Source organism: Oncorhynchus gorbuscha, linkage group LG19 (genome assembly GCF_021184085.1).
Source record: "Oncorhynchus gorbuscha isolate QuinsamMale2020 ecotype Even-year linkage group LG19, OgorEven_v1.0, whole genome shotgun sequence".
In the NCBI taxonomy this organism is placed as follows: domain Eukaryota; kingdom Metazoa; phylum Chordata; class Actinopteri; order Salmoniformes; family Salmonidae; genus Oncorhynchus; species Oncorhynchus gorbuscha.
This window is the reverse complement of record NC_060191.1, coordinates 12014044-12026774: the sequence shown is the minus strand read 5'-3', so window position 1 is coordinate 12026774 and position 12731 is coordinate 12014044. Positions and strand designations below refer to the sequence as shown.

At 48.2% G+C, this 12731-nt stretch overlaps 1 pseudogene; it reads right to left on the bottom strand.

The window, feature by feature from the left end:
- Positions 1-12731, bottom strand: part of LOC124006000 — a 181360-nt pseudogene that overhangs the window by 46577 nt on the left and 122052 nt on the right.

Genomic DNA, 12731 nt, shown 5'->3' with positions numbered 1-12731 from the left:
CGCTGCTCGTTGATAAACTGATCAGATCTGACGTGGCTGGGCTCTTATTGATTTGGGCAGGTGTTAATGACATGATGGATTGGCCGTGCTGGGATTGATTTGTTGGGCCTGGCTCTGTTGTGATGGATAAGTCGGGGCGAGGCTGCTATCTGTGATAGATTGGTCAGATCTGCTTCTGTCCGGGACATGTGGTTGAGTGGGAGGATGGACAGAGACAGGCAGGCAGACATAGAGACAGGCATATAGACAGGTAGAGACACAGAAACACCAGCTGGGCTGGATGTTGGTCTGCTGCTGGTTAAAAGGCCACTAGGGCAACCGCACTCCTACATCAAACCCTCTGGAGAGAAAACCCTACACTCACACGCTTACTGAGCCTACACTCACACGCTTACTGAGCCTACATTCACAAGCTTACTGAGCCTACACTCACACTCTTACTGAGCCTACACTCACACCCTTACTGAGCCTACACTCACACGCTTACTGAGCTTACACTCACACGCTTACTGAGCCTACACTCACACCCTTACTGAGCCTACACTCACACCCTTACTGAGCCTACACTCACACCCTTACTGAGCCTACACTCACACCCTTACTGAGCCTACACTCACACCCTTACTGAGCCTACACTCACACCCTTACTGAGCCTACACTCACACCCTTACTGAGCCTACAATCACACCCTTACTGAGCCTACAATCACACCCTTACTGAGCCTACACTCACACGCTTACTGAGCCTACACTCACACACTTACTGAGCCTACACTCACACACTTACTGAGCCTACACTCACACCCTTACTGAGCCTACACTCACACCCTTACTGAGCCTACACTCACACTCATACTCCAAATATCGACCAACAGCCAAAACATATCAGGCCTCACAGTCCGAGTCACAGCACCAGCATAGTTCCAACCAGGGAGATTATTGAGATTGACTAACTTCATGATTAAGCTGCCTTCCTTCTCCAGTTATTTTGTGTGTATGTGTCTTTAAGAGCATGCAGTAAACACAGGTGAACTGTGGTCTCAGGTCTCTCAGCGCTCATGTACAATAATCTACTCTCTCAGGAGTGTCCTGCGGTCAAGTGCACCGGCCTGCAGAACAGCTCTATCTATCATCCAGTTGCTAAAGCCATTGAGGAGTGTGTGGGTATGCATGAGAGACAGGGAGTTAGCCCCTGGTAGAGAGAGTGTGTGTGTTTGTGTGTGTGTGTGAAAGAGAGAGAGAGAGATAGTATGTCTGCCAGTGTTTGTGAGTGTGCGCACATATATGTATGTATGCAACTTTATCTCTGTGCTTGTGTGTGTGTGTGTGTGTGTGTGTGTGTGTGTGTGTGTGTGTGTGTGTGTGTGTGTGTGTGTGTGTGTGTGTGTGTGTGTGTGTGTGTGTGTGTGTGTGTGTGTGTGTGTGTGTGTGTGTGTGTGTGTGTGTGTGTGTGTGTGTGTGTGTGTGTGTGTGTGTGTGTGTGTGTGTGTGTGTGTCTGTTGGTGTGTAGTGGCAGTAACATGCGGGAGCAGGACCTATCAGTCCTCAGTCTGGATTAACCATCAGGTCCCCTCTATTCCACTATGGCTGCCTGCCTCCCGGCCACAGCCATCAAACCGGCTGCACATCTGAAATCGGGCGAAATAGGAGCAAAGAGGGAATTTGCTGTGAACAATTCCAAATATTCAGCCACATGGAATCAGTTACCGCGGAAACCATGATAGATGGGTTCAGCAGAGGATGGGAAGAGGGGATGGGAAGAGGGGATGGGAAGAGGGGATGGGAAGAGGGGATGGGAAGAGGGGATGGGAAGAGGGGATGGGAAGAGGGGATGGGAAGAGGGGATGGGAAGAGGGGATGGGAAGAGGGGATGGGATGCGGGGAGAAAAAAACTCCAAATGTAAAAAAGATTCCAGGCTATCAGTCATTATGAAATATGCACCAGCCAAACATATTACATTCCGTCAGATATATTAAACCATTTGATTTTCATAAAGAGCATAATGCCGAAATCCCGGCATGGCAGATTAACTGTGACAGTTCATGAAAGCCTCATGATCCCTCTGAAACAATGGAGATGCTGGTACAAACAGGAAACCCGTTTATGGATGTGTACTATATGATTAGTTAAGACACCATTTCTAAACCCCTATCAGTACAACAGTCTGCTCTAGAATGTGGACGCCATATGCTGCTGGCTGAGGGAATGGGAAGTCTTGGCAGGGGCTGCGGCCTAGCAGGGGACACAGGGGTAGAGCTGAACCCCTCAGAGGGGCTAGGCTAGCTCAGTTTGGAGGTGAAGCAGAGTATGTACACAAGTTGAAGTTTCTTCAGGTATGGTTCAGTTTGTATGAGTGTGTGTGTGTGTATATGTGAGAAACAGATGGAGAGAGAGCATATGTGTGTAGTGTGTGTGTGGTGCTGTGTGTGTGGTGCTGTGTGTAGTGTGTGTGTGGTGCTGTGTGTGTGGTGCTGTGTGTAGTGTGTGTGTGGTGCGTGTGTGGTGCTGTGTGTGTGGTGCTGTGTGTAGTGTGTGTGTGGTGCTGTGTGTGGTGCTGTGTGTTGTGCTGTGTATAGTGTGTGTGTGGTGCTGTGTGTAGTGTGTGTGTGGTGCGTGTGTGGTGCTGTGTGTGTGGTGCTGTGTGTAGTGTGTGTGTGGTGCTGTGTGTGGTGCTGTGTGTAGTGTGTGTGTGGTGCGTGTGTGGTGCTGTGTGTAGTGTGTGTGTGGTGCGTGTGTGGTGCTGTGTGTGTGGTGCTGTGTGTGGTGCTGTGTGTAGTGTGTGTGTGGTGCGTGTGTGGGGCTGTGTGTAGTGTGTGTGTGGTGCGTGTGTGGTGCTGTGTGTGTGGTGCTGTGTGTGTGGTGCTGTGTGTGGTGCTGTGTGTGGTGCTGTGTGTAGTGTGTGTGTGGTGCTGTGTGTGGTGCTGTGTGTGGTGCTGTGCCTGTAACCCACCTGTGCTACGTAGGACAGGTCTGAGATGAGGGAGAAGCTGTCCACCTCTCCCCGGCCGATGTAGGTCTGCAGTAGGATGTTGATCTTGCCGTATCCGTTCTCCACTCCGCCTGCAGCAGGCAGCTCACAGTAGTTACACAGCATCTGCTCTAGTTCCTCCATCTCCTCATCACGCACCTGGAAAAATAACACACACACACACACAGTCAGGAGCACTTCCACCTGGGTACTCAAACTATATCAAGACCTTGCTATACTGTTGAGCAGGTGTCCTGCAGCAGTCTATAATGTGTGATGAGTGACCTCACGGTGTGACCTGTGACCTCTCACCTTGACCTGTTCAAACTCCTCGGCCTTGGAGACGATGCTGAGGATGTCAGCCTCTGTCTTCTGGGAGTTGAACAGCTCGTTGGACGTCTGCATGGAGGAGGAGGTGGACAAACACAAACATGACATAAGGAACAGCTGTTATCTAGTTGTATATTGCATGTTACTGTACCATCATTCATGATGAGTTTATTTGTAGATAATACCATGCCATACTACACCTACACAGAAGGGTATCTATACCCAGTTACAATAATATAATACATTGGAGTAAACCAAACATTAGGAACACCTTACTAATATTGAGTTGCATCCTTTTTTGCTCCCAGAAAAGATTCAATTTGTCGGGGCATGGACTCTACAAGATGTCAAAAGCTTTCCACAGGGATGCTGGCCCATGTTAATTGAAATACATTACAGGTGACTACTTCATGAAGCTGGTTGAGAGAATGCCAAGAGTGTGCAAACCTGTCATCAAGGCAAAGAGTGGCTACTTTGAAGAATCTAAAATCTAAAATATATTTTGATTTGTTTAACACTTGTGTGGTTACTACATGATTCCATATGTGTTATTTCATAGTTTTGATGTCTGCACTATTAATTTACAATGAAGAAAATAGTAAAAACCATTGAATGAGTAGGTGTGTCCAAATCTTTGACTGGTACTGTATGTCATGGAAAGTGTACAATACAACATAGTACATATAAAGTCATGTTATGGAACTCTGGTGTGCCTCCATGGTGTTGTATTTGATATAGAAGTGACTGGCGGTGGAAGTGAAGTATCCTGTCCTCTTCTCGAAATGGATCATCCTGGCCTTGTACAGTTTCCTGACTGCCACTAGTTCCTTACAGTACAGCTCCAGACCTGGGTCCATCTAACACAGAGACAGAACAGTTTAACACTGCCATTATCACCCGTTCCTTACAGTACAGCTCCAGACCTGGGTCCATCTAACACAGAGACAGAACAGTTTAACCCTGCCATCATCACCAGTTCCTTACAGTACAGCTCCAGACCTGGGTCCATCTAACACAGAGACAGAACAGTTTAACACTGCCATTATCACCAGTTCCTTACAGTACAGCTCCAGACCTGGGTCCATCTAACACAGAGACAGAACAGTTTAACCCTGCCATCATCACCAGTTCCTTACAGTACCGCTCCAGACCTGGGTCCATCTAACACAGAGACAGAACAGTTTAACACTGCCATCATCACCAGTTCCTTACAGTACAGCTCCAGACCTGGGTCCATCTAACACAGAGACAGAACAGTTTAACCCTGCCATCACCACCAGTTCCTTACAGTACAGCTCCAGACCTGGGTCCATCTAACACAGAGACAGAACAGTTTAACCCTGCCATCATCACCAGTTCCTTACAGTACAGCTCCAGACCTGGGTCCATCTAACACAGAGACAGAACAGTTTAACACTGACATCATCACCAGTTCCTTACAGTACCACTCCAGACCTGGGTCCATCTAACAGAGAGACAGAACAGTTTAACACTGCCATCATCACCAGTTCCTTACAGTACCACTCCAGACCTGGGTCCATCTAACACAGAGACAGAACAGTTTAACCCAGCCATCGTCCACCAGTTCCTTACAGTACAGCTCCAGACCTGGGTCCATCTAACACAGAGACAGAACAGTTTAACACTGACATCACCACCAGTTCCTTACAGTACCACTCCAGACCTGGGTCCATCTAACAGAGAGACAGAACAGTTTAACCCTGCCATCATCACCAGTTCCTTACAGTACCACTCCAGACCTGGGTCCATCTAACACAGACACAGAACAGTTTAACACTGCCATCATCACCAGTTCCTTACAGTACAGCTCCAGACCTGGGTCCATCTAACACAGAGACAGAACAGTTTAACCCTGCCATCATCACCAGTTCCTTACAGTACCACTCCAGACCTGGGTCCATCTAACACAGAGACAGAACAGTTTAACACTGCCATCATCACCAGTTCCTTACAGTACAGCTCCAGACCTGGGTCCATCTAACACAGAGACAGAACAGTTTAACCCTGCCATCATCACCAGTTCCTTACAGTACCACTCCAGACCTGGGTCCATCTAACACAGAGACAGAACAGTTTAACACTGACATCATCACCAGTTCCTTACAGTACAGCTCCAGACCTGGGTCCATCTAACACAGAGACAGAACAGTTTAACCCTGACATCACCACCAGTTCCTTACAGTACCACTCCAGACCTGGGTCCATCTAACACAGAGACAGAACAGTTTAACACTGCCATCATCACCAGTTCCTTACAGTACAGCTCCAGACCTGGGTCCATCTAACACAGAGACAGAACAGTTTAACACTGCCATCATCACCAGTTCCTTACAGTACCACTCCAGACCTGGGTCCATCTAACACAGAGACAGAACAGTTTAACCCTGCCATCATCACCAGTTCCTTACAGTACAGCTCCAGACCTGGGTCCATCTAACACAGAGACAGAACAGTTTAACACTGCCATCATCACCAGTTCCTTACAGTACCACTCCAGACCTGGGTCCATCTAACACAGAGACAGAACAGTTTAACCCTGCCATCATGATCAGTTCCTTACAGTACAGCTCCAGACCTGGGTCCATCTAACAGAGAGACAGAACAGTTTAACCCTGCCATCATGATCAGTTCCTTACAGTACAGCTCCAGACCTGGGTCCATCTAACAGAGAGACAGAACAGTTTAACCCTGCCATCATGATCAGTTCCTTACAGTACCACTCCAGACCTGGGTCCATCTAACACAGAGACTGTATGTATGTATGTAGGTATGTAGGTATGTATGTAGGTATGTAGGTGTGTAGGTGTGTATAGGTGTATAGGTGTATAGGTGTATAGGTGTATAGGTGTATAGGTGTATAGGTGTATGTGTGTGTGTGTGTGTGTGTGTGTGTGTGTGTGTGTGTGTGTGTGTGTGTGTGTGTGTGTGTGTGTGTGTGTGTGTGTGTGTGTGTGTGTGTGTGTGTGTGTGTGTGTGTGTGTGTGTGTGTGTGTGTGTACATGCATGCGTGTGTACCTGGTAGGCCTCGTGGTTGATCCCGTAGGCCAGAGAGTTGGCTCTCATGCAGATGTACAGGTAGGTGTAACTCAGCCACCTCACTGCTTCCTCCACGTTAGTCACAGTTCCTAGTGATACCTGCAGAGAGAGGGAGAAAGAGAGCGAGAGATCAATAACATCACATTCAGTCATTTCAGCCCCCTTACAGCACCTGGTGGAGATTCCATACTCAGCATAGATTCCTTCTCAATAAGACCTCATTGAATCTTTGAGGTGGGTGCCATCTAGTGGTGACTTACCGTACTGTGTTCATTTGGTGAAAAGGGTATTGGTTGGAGATGAGAAGAGAACATGATTGATGGTGGCCAGTGGCATCTTGCTGTCAAACACAGGTCGCCGTGAAATATCTTTTCAATAAAGACAAATATTGTTAACTTTTGTTTTGGTCCACCAGCTTCAAACAGCTGCAAAAACAATATTTTCTGTTATTGAAAATACATTTCACAGCGATTTAGATGGTACAATGATTCCCGACACCATTCAGTGCTTGTTTTCTCACATAAACTGAAATTTAGTTAACAGTGTAGAATTTTAGCAACCAGGAAATGACAGAGCGATCTCCACTAGATAAAACAGCCACTAAGCTGTTTTATCAGCCACTAAACAGCCACACAGCTTTCTCAGTTTGATAACAGATGCCCCTTCAGCCAATATCACAGCCAATCACAATACTGGCTGGTTAATAAGAATGTGAAACACTAACTTTCCACTATTAGCCTCAGATACAGTGCCTTGTGAAAGTATTCTGCCCCCTTGAACTTTGCGACCTTTTGCCACATTTCAGGCTTCAAACATAAAGATATAAAACTGTATTTTTTTGTGAAGAATCAACAACAAGTGGGACACAATCATGAAGTGGAACGACATTTATTGGATATTTCAAACTTTTTTAACAAATCAAAAACTGAAAAATTGGGCATGCAAAATTATTCAGCCCCCTTAAGTTAATACTTTGTAGCGCTACCTTTTGCTGCGATTACAGCTGTAAGTCGCTTGGGGTATATCTCTATCAGTTTTGCACATTGAGAGACTGACATTTTTTCCCATTCCTCCTTGCAAAACAGCTCGAGCTCAGTGAGGTTGGATGGAGAGCATTTGTGAACAGCAGTTTTCAGTTCTTTCCACAGATTCTCGATTGGATTCACATCTGGACTTTGACTTGGCCATTCTAACACCTGGATATGTTTATTTTTGAACCATTCCATTGTAGATTTTGCTTTATGTTTTGGATCATTGACTTATTGGAAGACAAATCCCCGTCCCAGTCTCAGGTCTTTTGCAGACTCCATCAGGTTTTCTTCCAGAATGGTCCTGTATTTGGCTCCATCAATCTTCCCATCAATTTTAACCATCTTCCCTGTCCCTGCTGAAGAAAAGCAGGCCCAAACCATGATGCTGCCACCACCATGTTTGACAGTGGGGATGGTGTGTTCAGGGTGATGAGCTGTGTTGCTTTTACGCCAAACATAACGTTTTGCATTGTTGCCAAAAAGTTCAATTTTGGTTTCATCTGACCAGAGCACCTTCTTCCACATGTTTGGTGTGTCTCCCAGGTGGCTTGTGGCAAACTTTAAACAACACTTTTTATGGATATCTTTAAGAAATGGCTTTCTTCTTGCCACTCTTCCATAAAGGTCAGATTTGTGCAATATACGACTGATTGTTGTCCTATGGACAGAGACTCCCACCTCAGCTGTAGATCTCTGCAGTTCATCCAGAGTGATCATGGGCCTCTTGGCTGCATCTCTGATCAGTCTTCTCCTTGTATGAGCTGAAAGTTTAGAGGGACGGCCAGGTCTTGGTAGATTTGCAGTGGTCTGATACTCCTTCCATTTCAATATTATCGCTTGCACAGTGCTCATTGGGATGTTTAAAGCTTGGGAAATCTTTTTGTATCCAAATCCGGCTTTAAACTTCTTCACAACAGTATCTCGGACCTGTCTGGTGTGTTCCTTGTTCTTCATGATGCTCTCTGCGCTTTTAACGGACCTCTGAGACTATCACAGTGCAGGTGCATTTATACGGAGACTTGATTACACACAGGTGGATTGTATTCATCATCATTAGTCATTTAGGTCAACATTGGATCATTCAGAGATCCTCACTGAACTTCTGGAGAGAGTTTGCTGCACTGAAAGTAAAGGGGCTGAATAATTTTGCACGCCCAATTTTTCAGTTTTTGATTTGTTAAAAAAGTTTGAAATATCCAATAAATGTCGTTCCACTTCATGATTGTGTCCCACTTGTTGTTGATTCTTCACAAAAAATACAGTTTTATATCTTTATGTTTGAAGCCTGAAATGTGGCAAAAGGTCGCAAAGTTCAAGGGGGCCGAATACTTTCGCAAGGCACTGTATATTATGGACATTTCTGAAATTACAATGCAAAAATAAAATAAAAAGTATATTTTTAACATTTTGGACCATGCATATAGCCTATGCATGTTCCATATTATCAAGTATGCTATTAGCTATACGCATTATCACCTGTAGCCTAACTGATGCACCATAGTGGCTAGAAATAAATATGTTGAAGCATGGGATTGCCTATCTGCATTTACTCTATTGGACTGATCATTCATAATGATGCATTTTATGTCCCCCCAAAATTGCATAAACACAGCCTACCTGTGAGGGTAACTTGGGGTAAAACACTAACCGGGGTAACACACCACCTGCCTGTACTTCTCACAGAACCCCCTTCCCCTGATTGCCACTACTCTTGAACAACTAAGAGTTACATCTGCATCATGGCCAGTTTTTAAATCACTCCCCAAAATAGAGTGGCGTTTTAACCCAAGTTACCCTATTAAGGCCCTGTGTTACATTTACATCCCCTATGCACAGTGAGAATGACTGCTGAGTTTAACCATGCTGCTGCTGGTGCAGTTTGAGCATATTTAGGAGTTTAGAAATAAAGTAGGAGTGGAAACAGCTGTTTTTCCCACTATTACATTATGAATTGTTGTGCATTGACTACTTGTCAGAATGGATGTTCCCCTCCCGATGGCTCTCGCAACTTCAATGTGCCTTGAGAGGAATATTTACCTTGGATAGAACACACAACAAGGTGACTAAGTAAATACAAAAGCTATTTAACTATGGGGTTGTTTGCAGAGGAAAAGTACATTTGGACTGTTCTAACATTTTCAATGTTTCATTTTTATTTTGTGTAGCAGCAATGATTTTGGCGTGGTGCAGCGCCACAGCTAAATGACTGCAGTGGAAGCACTGGTATGATTGTTAAAGGAGAGGTCCTGAAGATGTGTGATCGGTTGGTAAGAGCTATATTATTGATGGTGGCGTGTGTGTCCCTACCTCAGCGTTGAGGTTGTCAGCCATGGTCTCTAGGGACTGGCTCTCTATGGGGTTCTGCCGGGTGAGCAGGGTGAGATAGTGGCTCAGCTTGTCATGTGCCGTGATGATGGTGCCCTCGCCGTACTTGTCGAACTTGGGCCGCCCAGCACACCCGAAGATCTGCATCACTTCCAAGATGCCTGGGTGTTTTAGTACAGACACCTACACGGACTTACCGTCTTCTAAGAGTGAAGGGCACATGATAGAGACTTACAAGTTCATACCTCAGACGGAAAAAGTAAGCATTTTGTTGGACAGTGTATACCATGTGTATCCTGTTCATACGACTAGCTGAACTTGAAACGCACGCGCGCGCACAAGTTGACCTTGATGATGACAGCGTGTGCAGGCAGGTTGACTCCCCAGGCCAGAGTGGCAGTACAGCACAGAAACTTGAGGTAACCCCTGGAGAACATGCTCTCCATCAGGCTACGGTCAGCACGCAGCATCCCAGCGTGGTGGATCCCAAAACCATCTGGGAACATCTCCTTCATCTGCTTGTTCCTGGAACGCTGGATTTGGGGGAGAGAAGGAGAGAGAGGGAACAGTCGGAGGTGGGAGACAAGGAGAGAGAGGGAACAGTCGGAGGTGGGAGAGAAGGAGCGAGAGGGAACAGTCAGAGGTGTGAGGGAAGGAGAGAGAGGAAACAGTCGGAGGTGGGAGGTAAGGAGAGAGAGGGAACAGTCGGTGGTGGGAAGGAAGGAGAGAGAGGGAACAGTCGGAGGTGGGAGGGAAGGAGAGAGAGGGAACAGTCAGAGGTGGGAGGGAAGGACCGAGAGAACAAAATCAGGAGAGAAGGAGAGAGAGGGAACAGTCAGAGGTGGGAGGGAAGGAGAGAGAGGGAACAGTAAGAGGTGGGAGGGAAGGAGAGAGAGGGAACAGTCGGAGGTGGGAGGGAAGGAGAGAGAGGGAACAGTCAGAGGTGGGAAGGAAGGAGAGAGAGGGAACAGTCGGAGGTGGGAGGGAAGGAGAGAGAGGGAACAGTCAGAGGTGGGAAGGAGAGAGAGGGAACAGTCAGAGGTGGGAAGGAAGGAGAGAGAGGGAACAGTCAGAGGTGGGAAGGAGAGAGAGGGAACAGTCAGAGGTGGGAAGGAAGGAGAGAGAGGGAACAGTCAGAGGTGGGAAGGAGAGAGAGGGAACAGTCAGAGGTGGGAAGGAGAGAGAGGGAACAGTCAGAGGTGGGAAGGAAGGAGAGAGAGGGAACAGTCAGAGGTGGGAAGGAGAGAGAGGGAACAGTCAGAGGTGGGAAGGAAGGAGAGAGAGGGAACAGTCGGAGGTGGGAGGTAAGGAGAGAGAGGGAACAGTCGGTGGTGGGAAGGAAGGAGAGAGAGGGAACAGTCGGAGGTGGGAGGTAAGGAGAGAGAGGGAACAGTCAGCGGTGGGAGGGAAGGAGAGAGAGGGAACAGTCAGAGGTGGGAGGGAAGGAGAGAGAGGGAACAGCAGAGGTGGGAAGGAAGGAGAGAGAGGGAACAGTCGGAGGTGGGAGGTAAGGAGAGAGAGGGAACAGTCGGTGGTGGGAAGGAAGGAGAGAGAGGGAACAGTCGGAGGTGGGAGGGAAGGAGAGAGAGGGAACAGTCGGAGGTGGGAGGGAAGGAGAGAGAGGGAACAGTCAGAGGTGGGAGGGAAGGACCGAGAGAACAAAATCAGGAGAGAAGGAGAGAGAGGGAACAGTCAGAGGTGGGAGGGAAGGAGAGAGAGGGAACAGTAAGAGGTGGGAGGGAAGGAGAGAGAGGGAACAGTCAGAGGTGGGAGGGAAGGAGAGAGAGGGAACAGTCAGAGGTGGGAGGGAAGGAGAGAGAGGGAAGAGTCAGAGGTGGGAGGGAAGGAGAGAGAGGGAACAGTCAGAGGTGGGAGGGAAGGAGAGAGAGAACACAATCAGGAGAGAAGGAGAGAGAGGGAACAGTCAGAGGTGGGAGGGAAGGAGAGAGAGGGAACAGTCAGAGGTGGGAGGGAAGGAGAGAGAGAACACAATCAGGAGAGAAGGAGAGAGAGGGAACAGTCAGAGGTGGGAGGGAAGGAGAGAGAGGGAAGAGTCAGAGGTGGGAGGGAAGGAGAGAGAGGGAACAGTCAGAGGTGGGAGGGAAGGAGAGAGAGAACACAATCAGGAGAGAAGGAGAGAGAGGGAACAGTCAGAGGTGGGAGGGAAGGAGAGAGAGGGAACAGTCAGAGGTGGGAGGGAAGGACCGAGAGAACAAAATCAGGAGAGGAGAGAGAGGGAACAGTCAGAGGTGGGAGGGAAGGAGAGAGAGGGAACAGTAAGAGGTGGGAGGGAAGGAGAGAGAGGGAACAGTCGGAGGTGGGAGGTAAGGAGAGAGAGGGAACAGCAGAGGTGGGAAGGAAGGAGAGAGAGGGAACAGTCAGATGTGGGAGGGAAGGAGAGAGAGGGAACAGTCAGAGGTGGGAAGGAGAGAGAGGGAACAGTCAGAGGTGGGAAGGAAGGAGAGAGAGGGAACAGTCGGAGGTGGGAGGTAAGGAGAGAGAGGGAACAGTCGGTGGTGGGAAGGAAGGAGAGAGAGGGAACAGTCGGAGGTGGGAGGGAAGGAGAGAGAGGGAACAGTCAGAGGTGGGAGGGAAGGACCGAGAGAACAAAATCAGGAGAGGAGAGAGAGGGAACAGTCAGAGGTGGGAGGGAAGGAGAGAGAGGGAACAGTAAGAGGTGGGAGGGAAGGAGAGAGAGGGAACAGTCGGAGGTGGGAGGGAAGGAGAGAGAGGGAACAGTCAGAGGTGGGAAGGAAGGAGAGAGAGGGAACAGTCGGAGGTGGGAGGTAAGGAGAGAGAGGGAACAGCAGAGGTGGGAAGGAAGGAGAGAGAGGGAACAGTCGGATGTGGGAGGGAAGGAGAGAGAGGGAACAGTCAGAGGTGGGAAGGAGAGAGAGGGAACAGTCAGAGGTGGGAAGGAAGGAGAGAGAGGGAACAGTCGGAGTTGGGAGGTAAGGAGAGAGAGGGAACAGTCGGTGGTGGGAAGGAAGGAGAGAGAGGGAACAGTCGGAGGTGGGAGG